General features: G+C 40.4%; 1 protein-coding gene across 12 annotated transcripts in view; it reads left to right on the top strand.

Annotated features, from left to right (window-relative positions):
• Positions 1 to 674: 674 nt before the first annotated feature.
• The window catches only part of FOXP2 (forkhead box P2), a 610938-nt gene continuing 597232 nt past the window's right edge, over positions 675 to 14380 (top strand). For 4 of the 12 annotated variants that reach the window (XM_074315704.1, XM_074315702.1, XM_074315703.1 and 1 more), the window contains exon 1: positions 678 to 1264. The gene's annotated coding sequence lies outside the window, so the exon portion shown is untranslated. Of the gene's footprint in view, positions 1265 to 1712; positions 2443 to 14380 lie in introns of those variants that run through there. The other 8 variants (XM_074315699.1, XM_074315696.1, XM_074315700.1 and 5 more) reach the window with 5 other exon arrangements.

Below are 14380 nucleotides of genomic sequence, written 5' to 3'. Positions count from 1 at the left end.
CGCCAGCCCGCAGCCCGGCTCCAAGCCTGTGGCCTGAGCTGCGAGACCACGAGGAAGCCCAAGAACTCTTGGGCCCGAGTGAGACGGGAGGCACGATCACAACGAAGAGTGAGAAAGACACTCGGCACTTTCCACCCAGGCCGCAGAGGCGCACCCCGGGAAAAGGAAGGCCAGTCAGCGTTTTAACGTACGCCTGGGTCTCCCTTTCTGACTACCATGTACTTTAGCCCCCTGCCACCGAGGGCTTTGGATCCCTTCGAGGTTTTCTGCACTTCCCGTGGAATCCCCAGTTTGATTTGCCAGCAGCCCCGTCTGCTGAGAGGACGCACTTTGGGAACTGCCAAGAAGCAGCAGACACAACTCGGCTCTGCCAATACAGCATACGGTTTTGTTCTCTCCTCCCTCCCCACCCCCTTCCTCGACTCGCCGTCTGGGCCGAGCAGGAGGAGGCGGAGCAGGAGGTGGGGAGAGGAGGGTGGGGGTGGGGGAAGTTCTGGCGCAGAACAAACAAGTTCTCCGGCGAGTTGTTTACACAGCAGGTGGACCTGACGTCAGCCAGGAGGCTCCTTCGCTGCGAATCCCGACGAGATTCTTCTCCGCGTGTGCCCCTCCCTTGAAAAAGTTGAGGGATCGGGGCAGATAGGTGAACGGGGGCGACAGGCATCCTGACCGGCTGGTTCCAAACCACTTTTTGGATCAACAACAACAATCAACAGTGACAACGCAAAGTAAAACAAAACCAAACAATTGGCCCAGCAGTACTTTAGGATCCTGTAAGGCGTCCCTTCCCCCACCCCGCCCCTCCGAGGAGAGGCGGCCCTGCGCGCAGTGTGTGTACAGTTTGCATTGCCAACAACACGCGCGCGCGCGGCCGGGTGCGCGCACCCGCCAGCGCATACTGACACACAGAGACACACACACACAGACAGACACACACAGATCCGGGTTGGGGGAGCGGGAGCGCGAGACAGCGCGAGCCTCCGAGAAAGCGCGAGACACGCCGGCGCGTGCAGCTCGGCTGCGGCGGTTACGCCCCGGCTGGAGCCCCGCGCCCCCCGCAGCCTGCCGGCTAGCGCCCGTCCTGGTTATTTATGCCGCGGCCGCGTCAGCCAGCTGCGGCTCCCTCCGCCCCCCTCCCCCGGGCACGCTCTCCACTCGCGGCAGCCGCTACCCTGTCTCGCGCGTGGGTGTGTTGTTTGGTAGCTTTTGCCTCGGCGCTGAGGGTGCCACCTCCCTGGACGCTACCCAGGCGTCCCCGGTCCCGGTAAGTTTCCTCGTTCTCACTGGCGCGCCGTACCTCCGCACCCTACCCTGTCCCAGCCACCTCCACGGCGGCCGGGCTGCGACTTTGCTCCGTCTCCTCCGGCGGCGGCGGCGGCAAACTTTCGCTCCTGCCTCAGCGCGCTGCGCGGCGGGGCGCGGTGACATGTGTCAAATTCGGCTCGGCGTCTGGGTCGCGTTCCGAACCCAACATTACCACTTGTTGTTCCTTTCTTATTTTGCTTTGTGATGGGGGAAGGGGGAGTCAAGAGACAGGAGATAGCTGTTGGCTCACGGATGATTTTTAGTTTTGAATATGCAAAATGTCTGGTCCGGAGGGACCGCGGCTGGAGGAAATTGTGTGTCGAAACACCAGATGTGCTTGTTTACTCTTTTATTTTTATTGTTTGTTGTCTCTTCCTCCCCCACCCCCAGGAGAAACATCAGTAAAAACATCTGGTAGTTGGAAGCACACATTTTATTGATCCAACTGCTGATCTTTATTTACTCACTTGGGCAAATGCACGCTTCTCTTCTCTGAGTTGGACACTTTAGCTACATTTGAGAAGTACTTCTCTGGGAATGCGAGGCGGAGAGGGGACACTCCTGTTTCTCGAGTGAAGAAACTCCTGGCCCTTGGTGACGCTTCGGGATAATCCGACATCTCCACTGTCTCCCCCGCCCCCCACCCATCACACTCTTTCCCAGTCCACGGTTAGCACGAGCCGCTTCACCAGGGATCTGGTGTTACTTTTGTTCCGTTTTGGAAAGGTCTCCTCACTTCGGGTGGGTTTAGGGTGAACTCGCGCCTCTGGGTGCTTCAGGGAGGACGCGTGGGAAGGGTGCAGACACCTTTCGGAAAAAGGGAGGGCGTCTCCGTTGGTTTATACCTGCAAGTCCGCGGAGGCCGCGGCGAGAAGACCACGGCCCGCGCGCGGGGTGGACTTTGGCCCCGCGCAGCTCGCGTCCCTACGTCCCTTCGCTCTCGCGGCGGCGCGAGCCGGACCCACCAGGTGGCCGCGCGCGCTGCCGGCTAGTCGCCCGCGCATCTCTCCCCGCCCAGCAGGCCGGAACGTGCTCCGACAGCCCGACCTGGGCGCTAGCGTCTGTGTGGGTGTTCGGGCTTGGCTGAAGCGGGGAGGAAAAGTTATCCTTCTATTTTCAGACTCTGGGAGCTCCTAGGTAAGTCTCCCAGGACACCTGGGCGTGGGGTGACACTCATTAAGGGGGACGGGAGAGAAAGGCACTTGCGAGTCCCGGGCGTCTGAGAGCGGGACCAGGGCGCATGTTGCACCGGGACGAGTCAGGAGAGGCCTAACTGGCCGGGAGCCTCTCCAGACTCCGGGATCCCCAAGGAACTAGACCCATCTGTGTATTTGTTTATTCAGCTTTCTAACCAACAGATTTAAACCACTTAATGGACAGCTGCTATCTGTACTGCTCCTGTCCTCCTCCCCCGCCCCATGTTCTCTCGCCACATGTTGAAATCAGTCAGTTTCTTATTTTGAGGATAATTCCTCGAGTCCTGTTGGCTCCCAGGTGGGCAGGCGGTCACGACGGAGGTGAACAAACGGGAAGGGGTGAGTGCTCAGAACCGGCGGGAGGGAGGAAGGCTGTGAAAGATGTGGACCTGTGTAAGGTGTGCACATATACAGTCATCATGGATTCAGAAGTGACTGAAGAGCTACGTACCTCGCCCAAGAGCCCTGAGTCTGCTTAGAAGAATAATAAAGTGGTAGCAGGTGAGCGCAGGGGAGAGAGTGACGCCCTGGTGTCAGTAGTGGAAGTGGGCATTTTCCAGCTGGAAGTATTTGAAGAGGTTAACTTTTAGAATAAAACAAAAGTTTGCCTGGAAGGCACATCTTTGCACGCTCTTCTAACATAAAAAGTTTGGTTAGGCAGCGGTGGAGACAGGAAGGGCGTGTTCAGCAAGTCTGTGTTAGAGGTCAAAACTGAAGGAAGGGTGAGCTTTCAGATATTTTCGTCTTCAGTTTTGCGTTGTAGCATACCTTGGGAAATGTTTTATGTTGTCAAGGGGCCTGTTTATCTTTTCTGTCACCATGAGTTGTGGATAAGTGTACTGGAATTTTAAAATGCAGTTTGTGTTTAATACTGCTATACGATTAGTTTACAATTTTGATTTGTATATACATTAATAAAGTGGGTATAAAGTTATATACACTGTGATCGTTAGAGTCATAAAATTTTATTTTAGGTTTAGAACTTTTAAAAGTCTTTCCCTCCCTCCTTCCCATTCATCCATCCATCCAGTTTTCTTACTTAACTGGACTCATGTTCAGTAGTTGTTCAGTTCAGTACTTCCTTAAGAAACCCACTATTTCATTGTAATCTAAAAATAAGTGAAACAAATGTTTAATTGGACTTAAGTTACTAACTTTTAAAGAGAAATCTAGAAACCTGATGATACATCTCTGGTGGATAAGTGAGAGAGGACACTCAATTTTAAAAGATCATCTTACAGTTCACTTTTAAGTACAAGAATTTTTAGGGAATAACTTTTAACATTCAATTGAAATATAAGAATACAATAAATACTTTATTTTTTAGACAGATTATTAAAATGTTACCATTACATTACAATGGACACTAAAGTAATCAAAGGAAAATATTTACAGATAATTACGAACTATTTATAACTGTTTTTCAAAACTCCCCAACTTATATTTTGGGATTCAGAGTGATGGAAGTTCTAGAATTGAAAATTATTTTTATAGAATTCATACTCTGGAATGGAAAGAGACCTTTAATCACATTATGATATGAAACAATTTATTAATGGTTGTATCGGAGTAAACTGTCATCGAAGTGGTTTTTTCCCCCCACTTATGATAATACAGTGGTTTTACTGAAAAAAAAACACCAAAAACTTGTGATATTCTAGAAACCTAAAATAGAGGGAAATTGTTGTATGTGGCACACCATAAACATAAGAAAAAAGGTAATCATTAAATTTACAGATATCCTGTAATGAGAAACTATATTCCTTTTGTACAGACAACAATTAAAAAACACCAAACTACTCTCTGTACAGAGCTACTAGAATTATACTTTATGAAAAGAATATTTGAATATGTGAAAATAACTTCATGATTTGATTGAGACTCTTAGGGCGTGTGACAGTATAATGAATGTAGCCAGACAAATTTGCCAGAAATTTTTATTTCAGGAGAAAATGTAAGGGATATGGGGAACTTAGTACATAAAATGGATATTGTTTGTAATATTTTAAAGGATTTATAGCTGGCTGTGCCTTATCACCCTTCTATTTTTGTGTTGACAATTTCATGTTTGATCAGCAATAATACTGATAGAAAACTGAATGATGGATGTGGTCATGTATTTTCGGCCTTTCTGAATTAAATCAGAAAGAGGTCATTGACTTATCACTAAGAAATTCTCTTGATATAGTTGCTAGAGAAAATTTCAAATCACAGTTGAATTCAGAAATAGTATCAATTCCATCGCAATTACTGACTACTAATTCTTGGCACATGTAGACTTTTTTTTCTTTAACTTTGTGATAGATGGTAGGACTCTTAGTAATAAATGAATGGATCCCAAATATTCTAACCATTGCCCATATTCATACTGCCTTTTGATAAAACAAAGCCTATTCCTTAAACTAGGCCCAATGAGATCCTAAGATTTGCATAGTTTTTGAAAGACACCTTATTTATATTGCCCTTAATTCATAGAGTTCTAACAAAGGTGATCAAATCCAATGAGAAAGATTGTTGTTTATATTCTTAAGATTGCTGAAAAAGTAATCCAGGTGTTTGAAACTTTCTTGGAGCATTTCAGTGTCCAGGGTCTACAGACAATTGAATGCCTGATTCCAATTTCAGAGCCGTAGTTTACTTTAGTTCTATTCCTTCTTTAGGTGACGTAAATGTTTTCTTAGATCCATCTGTTTATCTCTTAACACACCTGAACTCCAGTCCTATCATTTCCATAATCTTTTTCAAGTAAATAGTTTAAGTTCATTGGCCTTTTTCTCATGAGGCTTAGGTCATTATCATTGCTTTCTTATGCAGTTGTTTCAAACTTTTAGCATCTTCATTTGTTTTTTAGAACCTCCAAATGGGCCACGTAGCTCTTGGGCTTTTTTTTTTTTTTAACACCTTAACTAAGCATAATTAGGGGGGCTGTCTAAAAATACACTTTTTTTTAAATCCAGCATTGATTATGTGACAATTCATTACTATTGAATTACATAAATACTCATACAGTAGAATATTCTTTTCTGTAGAATATTTTTCTTGTAGGTATTCTTACCTATTAACATAAATTGATACTTCCAGTTGCTTATTTACCTCTGCCTTGCATTACCGCTGATGTGTTTTTGTATATACTCTTTGTCTCTGCACAGTGTATTTATCCATCCCCTGCCTCAAATTTTCCAGACAAAACAAAGAAATTTAAAACAAAAGTAACTGGTGAAATGTAAAAGACATATTATGACTAACCAAGAGGTTAATATTAGAATTTTGAAATGCTAGAGAGGGGTCTTTAGAGAAGATTTAGATTTATTATGTTCCAACACTATTAATATTAAAATGAAAAAGTAAACCCATGTATGTGGTGATTTATTTCCAATGGTAGTACTCATTAAAACTAGTTTTTTCTCTAAAACGATGCTTAGTTAATTTGCTATTTATTCAAATGCTATTTGCTCTTATTAAATGTTGGCCTAATTATTTTTAGGAGCATAATATCAATGTTATAACTGGAGTGACTAGGAATTTGTGTTTATCTACACAGATTTTTGCCTAGCAGCCAAATTACCAGGGTATATCTGTGCTCTAAAATGAGGTATACTGGCACCACCCCATTTCATTTTAAAAGCAACATTATATTTTAATAATTTGCAGCTTATGATTCACTTTGAATTCTAATAATTTGTGTAATTGTGAACTTTGTTTACTCTCTCTAAATTGAGTTGTATTTGTTTTTTTTTTCAACTTGCTTTCCATGAACAATTTGAGTTCTAAAATTCCCTCCCTCAGTTTATATAACGTTATCTAAAAATTTAATTGAAATTCCTTTTCTCCAAGAATCATCTATGGGGACTCAGGTTCAACCTTTTGAATTAATTCATAACTGAAATATGTGCTCTTGGACCTATACTGCACTGACTGAATAAACTTCCCAGTCAGTTAGTTGTACAGTTCCCTCTTCCTATAATCCAACAAGGGTCCCTAGAACACACCTTCCCATTATACTGATAAACATATCATTCCTTCTGCTCTGGCAAATTATTTTCATTAGCAAGAGAAAATAAAATTTAAATGTTGAAAAAGCACAGTACTGTGAAGCAAATGAATCCCAGAGGTTTAAAAACTCTCAGCATTTTTAGTTTATTAATGCTTCTGGATTTCCTTCAATTTCTACCTTGAATGGCTTAAAATATACTGTTGAAAATGAAAATATACTGAAGATAACGTTGATCTAAAATACAAGTTTTAGTGTTTCTTTTCAAAGATTTTCTAACATAAGTCTAAAAGACTATACCATGAGAATATCATAACTTTTTTTAACAGGTAAGGAAAATTAACTTTGAATTCCTCAAATAAAGGATGCTATGAAAAAGAACATAAAGTTTTTCTGGTGTTCATTTATTTCTTTTCTTCTCAACTTTTATGATGGCATTTTCTGTGAAAGCTTTTTGTATCGTTTTAGTTTTGTATCATTTTGGTACATATAAACAACCACAGCCATCATTTTGCAACTTTTTCTCAATCTAAGAAAAAAACTTTCTAAAAATGTATTTTAGGGGGTAAAAAAAATTAATGGTAGACATATTTCAGAGAAAGCATTTATGAAAATTTTCACTGACAGTGAGGAGAAACTTACAGTACATAAACCAAGTATCTTAACATCGTAACATATGTAGACTGTCATGAAATCATCTCATTAAAAAAAGATCCCCAGAATCCTTAGGAATTATTCCTCATCATTACTTCACCCACATTTGCGTTCCAGGATTTTGTGGATCTACATCTGTATGCCTGAAACTAACTTCCCCTTCCTCTTTGTTTTCAGTCTTTCCCTTTCTCATTCTGCCTTTAGTTGAACTAAATGCCCCCTACCCGCCAAATCTTATTTTATACATCTAGTCAGTCTAATCAGATTGACTGTTATCTCCTACCTGAGTTGTTGCAATAGCTACTTAGTTGACCCCCTTCTTAAGGCACCAGTTTATTTTCCACACAGCAGAGTGATCTTTTTAAAATATGTCTGATTATGTCACTCTTTTGTATAAACTTTCCGACAGCTTCTTAGGTCTTTCAGAATAAAAGACAAATGACAGACTCCATATTATTTGACCTCAGGTACCTATCTGACATTATTTCCTGACATTTTCCTCTTAGTCAACTCAGCACACTGGCTTCCTGGATATTCCTCAAAGCAGAACAAGCTGGTGGTTCCCCAGCTCAGGGTTTCGTGCTCTGCTCTGTCCGGAATGCTCTGCTCTCAGGTAGTGTCACTAATCTCTGGTGTCTGCTCCAATGTACCTGTACTAGATAGAGAAGCAGCCTGTGATGGTCCTCTATGAAGTAAATCCTCACTGAGCATGCTCTGTCACCTTTATCATACATGATTTTTGTCCCTCACGCTATCATCGGCTGGCATCGAAAAACGTTTATTTATCATCTGTTCCCCCAATGAGAATGTGTAGTCCATGGAGTGAAGGATTTTGTCTGGTTCCCTGCTGTAACCCAGCCCTTAGAACAGTGCCTCATCCTTGGTCTGAGCTCTAAAACGAAATATTCAATGAAGGAATGAACGTCCTGTTGGAGGCCCAAGAAGTGACTTCTGTCTGCATCATTGCCTCACTTGTGTTTTTGTGTAACTTAAATAACTTTTCACTTTACTTTTTCATCTTACACTTATATCACACTTAAGAAAACTGTTTACTGCTTGTAAGACCTGGTTCTCATCTCAGGTGGGTGTACTTCAAGTCAATTTGCTGTCCCTTTTCTATTGCTGATCTGAGAAAAAATATCACATTTAACTTTTGAAAGTTATGAGTGGATGTTCATGCTTTTGGACAACAAAGGCTCAGTGGTTGGATGCCTCAATATAATAATGCTTTGCACAGCTGAACTGACTTATTTAATCACATAACTCATCATATCTTAATCCGAATAACGTAAGTAGTATATACAGATGTTTCTAATGGTACACTATGAATCCAACGTGGGCATGCCAAGTATCTCTGGGATTGTCTGTGGGGAAAGATGGAGAGAAACGGGTCAAGTCAAGGTGTCTTCTGAAAACCTTTAGGTTAAGATAGCTTTGCTTCTTGGCATTGGCACACACACCATAAATTTACACCTCTTTTTTTCTCATTCTTTCAATATCTGTCCTTAAACAGAGCACATTGAGGATTTATGATTTGATGGAAAGTCCACCTCTCCAACCTTAAAATCCCATTCGTTAGCTTGTTCACATTACTTCTGGACACATACAACTGAAGGTATGGATAAGTGGCACAACTCTCCATAGAAATACAAATACAGATATTTTCTTATAAACTTAATGCCCCATAGCTGTCCCTCTTACATACTATGTCCATATTTACAATTTGCACTAACTTGCTCAGCAATTTTATTCTAAATATCTTAAGAATAGGGAAAGAAGTCTATAATCTTTTCTATTGATAATGAAGGAGGAGGTCTCTTGTCCTTGCCTGTTTCTTCTCATTTTTCTCTTTCCCTCTTCCAGACTGAATTATGAGATCTTTCAAAATAATTTTAGCATCTTATTATGTCACCAGTGAATATGTGGTCCTTGGAAAACTCTAAAGCAAGGCAAAGTGGGGTTTTATTACCTGATTACCCCCTTTCCTCCTCTTAAAATATCACTCACACCTTCTGCTCCCCTTCTCCTTATATATCCAAGGCCCTCTGTATTGCCCTCTGGCTATTCCAAGTCCCAGTCCTTTTCTTGTTCTCAGTAGCAAAATTTGTATTAAAGGACTTCTCTGATAATGCATATTAGAGTGTGACTGAAAATAAATTATTCTGGGAAATATAATTATTACCCCAGATAGTAAAATAGCCAGCTTGGTTTACTATGCAGAGTCCCATGTTAAGTGCCAGACTTGCATTCTCGCACCTGGCTTGTCTGTAACATTTGTGGGACATTGGGTGGATCATTTCCTCCAAAATTAAAAAGAGACTGGATTAGTTTTTTAGGTTACTTGCGGCTAGAACATTTTATGTGAAATCCATGAAATTGGATTGGAAGTTGTGAAAATGTTCTCTCTTTACTGCCTCATAAGCATACACATGAGAGTGAATGGGTGAAAAAGATACTTCCTAAAAGAAAAAAATATAACCGATAAAAATTATCACAGATAACTTTGTTTATGAAGCTCACAGGGCTCAGTTAAAATTAGAAACTTTTAACTGGATTTTTTTTTTTTTTTTCAGTTTTCTTAGCCCACTAGATATTTTCATACCTCTCCCCTCTTTCTCAGTCAGGAATTGAGCCTCCCCTAATTTAACCGGAATGCGGAAACAAGGAGAAGGTAAGGTAGAGTGCTGGTGGAGTCAGTCTTGTTAGGGTTAAGAAAAATAACCACTTGGCATTCTCTTCCCTGAAGCACATATCATTAACATCCATAAATACTAATATTTTCCCCACAATTTGGCTCTGTCCCATGAGCATTCATACATGTAGCTGCTGGTGGTACCAATCCAGAAGTAAAATGTGGAGTTGGATAAGCTGTTTGACAAACGTTGTCTTTTGTTTTTGTTTTTTTTTTAAACGTTGTCTTTTTCAAATTAGAGCTCCCCTTTTTAATGGACTTGACACGCACAGACATACGTTTTAGAACCCACATAGCATGTGGGGCTGGTCCATGGTGCAGTCTAGTCGTCGTATTACATTGGAAGGCAACGGGACTCACAGCTCTAGGAGTTTTGGTGTCTTTGCTAGCGTTGGTCTTAAGGGGAGTGACACGGGCTTCATACAGTGCAACACAGGGAGAGTTTGGGCCCAGATCTCTTGAGACATCTGTCGTCTTCGCCTGGGAACCGCTAAAGCATTTTAAAGCCTCATGGAGATCACTCCTTCATTCTGCCTTCCCACCGCCAATGGTGCCAAGTGCAGGTAGCCCACTCAGCGTGCTGCACCCTGAAAAGGACAGCCTGTCTTCTGCTCCTCCTGGCCGCTCTCCTCCTGACAGCCCGCTGTGCACACAAACCAGGGAGTTATAAATTGTGGTAGCTTTTAGCAGTGATGGAAGCTTGCAAATACTCATCGTTCAATACATTTTCTGTTGTGAAATATTATAGAGGATGTATATTCCTGTAACTAAAAATAAATTGCATTTGACAGCCTGACTTTGTGTTGTCCCAAATATAATTATAAATTTGTATTTTCTTGATTCATTTATAATATTTATTTGCTTCCAGAGAAGTATGCTTTTATGTTGCCTTCATCACTTCTAATTCTTTGCTGGTTGTAAATTCTCTGTAATGTCAGACTATCCCTAGCCCTACATATCTATTGCTCAAACTATTCCACAAACAAAAGAAAGGCAATGCAATTTGTTATTGCTAATTGATATTTGATTTACAGCTCTGTTCTCTTTGCTATCCCTATAATTGTATCCTGAAAATACCTCATTCCCACTGGGCTAAAACAATGCCAGATTGTAAAATATGACTAATTACGTGCTTACTCATATTATTATATTAAAGGAACATCATTATTAAAGGTTTTTTAGTTTGAGAGGCAACTTGCTTTTCTGACTGTATAAGATCAAATTTTAAGTACGATAATAGAGAATATGTGGTAAAAAATCTATGAATACATAAATAGTAAAAGCGTTTAATGTTTGTTTTTATTACTAGAATTACATTTCTTGTGAGGATATTTAAAAATAGAATGTGAATTAATAATTTTATTTTTTACAATTTAACTATGGAACAATGAAAATATATTTGATCATTTTTAAAAAGCTATTTGGCTATACATTTGATATTTCATTTTAAAATAAGATATTGGTTACTATATTATAGAAATGATCCTTATGATTGTTTTCTCAAAATATTTACTTTCATTGTGATTTTGTAGTGACACAAACCATATTTTAACTATTTACCTTTACAAAGTTGTTTTAAGCCCTTTAATTTTTTCCATTTTTTAATTAAAGGTAATTTACATGCAGTAAAATTCACCCTTTTTAGTGCAAAGTTCTGTGTATTTTGACAAACGTGTATGGTTGTGTAAGCACTACCACAGCTAAGATACAGAATGGTTCCACCATGCTCCAAATGCTTCCATGTGCTTTTCAGCCCATCCTCCCTCCCATCCTCCAGTTCCTGGAACCACTGATATGTTTTCTGTCATTGTAGTTTTGTCCTTTCAGGTCTGTTTTTTGGTTTTTTTTTGTGTGGAAGTTTTTAAAAATTGAGTACATTTGACATATAACATTGTATAAATTTAAGGTATTCATCCTGTTACTTTGATACAGTTTACGTAGGTATAATATGATTGTATTGATATTTATCACATTACATAATTACAGTACAGTATTGTTGTCTGCACTCATCATACTGATCTCTGTGACTTATTTACTACCCTTTGGTAAGTTTGTACCCTAAACAACACCAGTCTTGTCTCCCACCCCCACCCTGTGGTAACTATGTTACTCTCTTTTTTACAAGTATGAGTTTCAGATTCCCCATATAATTGATAGCATACAGTACTTGTCTTTCTCTGTCTAATTTACCTCACTTAGCAAAATGTGCTCAATGTCCATCCATATTGTCCCTAGTTGTCCCTAGTGGCAGGATGTCCTCCTTTCTCATGGCTGAATAATATTCCATTGTGTATATATACCACATTCAAGTCTGTCTCATAGATAGTATGAGCCTTCGGAGTCAAGTATCTTTCACTTAGCGTAATGCGTTTGAGATTCCTCTATAGTGTTCTGTGTATTATTTTTGCCTTTGCAAGAATGCAGTTACTTGTTCCTGTCATAATTTCTTAGCAGTTTTGAATTCTCTCATTTTTTATTCAAATACATTTTTATATAACCTTAAATTTCATTTTGGCTTAGAAATTGGCTTGACTTACAAACAAGAGACCTTACTGGTGAATCATCTCTGAGGATTATTTTGTGGGTCTTCACCATCGTACACGGCCCTCGTTCCTGCTTCCACCCCAGTCCCTCACTTGGTTCTCCTACTTGCTTTCACAGGTTACTGTTCATGTCTTTTCATCCCCTGTCGTCTATTTGACTGACTGAAAGATGTAAGACTGATTCAGGTAGCTAGTTCTTAGAGAAGAAAGTGGCTCATTATCAGTTGTTGAATAATGTTCATTCATTTTTTTCATTCATTCACTTACTCATTCTTCAGTTGTTGATCATTCACCAATTTCTGTAAATGGCAGAAGAAGTAAGCAGAATCCAAGAATCCTAGAATTGAAAGGCACCTTTGAGATCATGAAATAAATTTTCCAACCTCTCTTCTGAGTCAGATGGTGGATAGTGCTAGGATTTGTTATCCAGGAACCTCTGTCAAGTTGCCTTGTGTAGGAAAAGGGAATTATCAGAGAGGTATATCAAAAAGTCAGGTGGGCTGCTAAGAACAAGTTATTAGTTTGAGAGGGTTAGCTAGGCTGAAATGGAACAGAAACCAGAGATGCAAGACAGGAATGAGAATAGACAAGAGGCCTGGAGAAATTTCCTGTGGGTTGGCTTTTTTACAGACAAGAAGTGAGCAGTTTAAAGACATCTGAATGTGAAAGAGGTAATCCCCTTGCCATAGTCTGGCTAGAGGTTTCAAAAACTTCCATGAATGAAGAACTTACTCAGCATTTTAAAAAAAAATGAAGATATGGCAGAAATTTTAACAGCCCCGTGACTAGTCATTTTGTTGCGAGTCACAGAACCCAGGCTCGGTTTGGCTCAAACAAAGAACAATCCGAAACCGAACGTTTGGCTGCAATGCCCTTCCTGGGCTCCTTCCTGCGCTCCTACTCCTGCCGTAGGTGGAGAGCTTTTATAAGCTTTTTGAGACGCCTCCCCAGGCACACCCAGGTTGCTGTGCTGCAGTGAAAAACAACTTCCAGTTCCTGGAACCCGGTGTAAAATATGTGTCGAGGAATGCCAGGTACTAAAGGGAAAGAAAACGTGCAAGAAACCCACTCTCCTGGATGTCATCAAGTAACATTTTATTAGCCACGTCTTCCTATGGTGTGTACACCTGGAACTAGGTAATAATACCAACTTTGATTTGAAGCCAATTGTTAACAAATGAGGAAACTGAACCTCCCAAAAGTCAAATGCCAAGGTCACAAAGAAGAGACGCAAGCTTATAACCCAAGTTCCAAAGCCCACGTGCTATTTAGTATCAACTACAGCACGCTCACTACTTCTTATGAGAGCCTGAACTATAATATAAACTGGCTACACTGGGGCCATCTTTTTTTTTTTTTTAATCTCTGTATTCCTGGTGGCTAGCACAGTGCTGCCTAACATATAACCATCTAAATAATTGTTTAATAAGTTAATGGTGGCAAAACCGCTATTTCCAAGCATAAGATGTACAGACATTTTACTGTAACATATATCATGTGAAAAGTCTAAAAGATGGATAAGAATTCCTGCATGATGTCTTGTTTCCCCATTTTTAATGTCTATATTAGCTCATTTGCTGGGAATGCAGTAAAAGAGGGTGTAATTATGCTAGTAAGAAGTACTGAACCCTTCCAAATTAAAGTATTTGCATTATGATTTTTGTATATTATGATCATGATTGCTTATTTTCTTCATTATAATACCATTTTGTATTACCTTGTCCTCCTTAATTTCAGAGTCTAAAAACAGCTTCCACTTGCTATTTCTTATCATTTGACAGGTTCAAAAATTAGAATTTTTCTAACCATGAGTGCCATCAAAGGTCATATTTCCCCCTTTCCCAGACAACCTCTGAAAGAGAGCAAAGTAATTTTCCAAAGAGAGGCAACATGATATGGGAAGAATACTGGAGTCATAGGAACATGATTTCAAACCTCACCTGAACCTCTAGCTACAACGTACTTCATTTTTATTTCATTTGTAAAATTAGGGGTAGTA

The sequence above is a fragment of the Rhinolophus sinicus genome, linkage group LG11 (genome assembly GCF_036562045.2).
Source record: "Rhinolophus sinicus isolate RSC01 linkage group LG11, ASM3656204v1, whole genome shotgun sequence".
NCBI classification, from domain to species: domain Eukaryota; kingdom Metazoa; phylum Chordata; class Mammalia; order Chiroptera; family Rhinolophidae; genus Rhinolophus; species Rhinolophus sinicus.
Note: the sequence above shows the minus strand (reverse complement) of the source record. Positions and strands in the feature narration are given on the sequence as shown.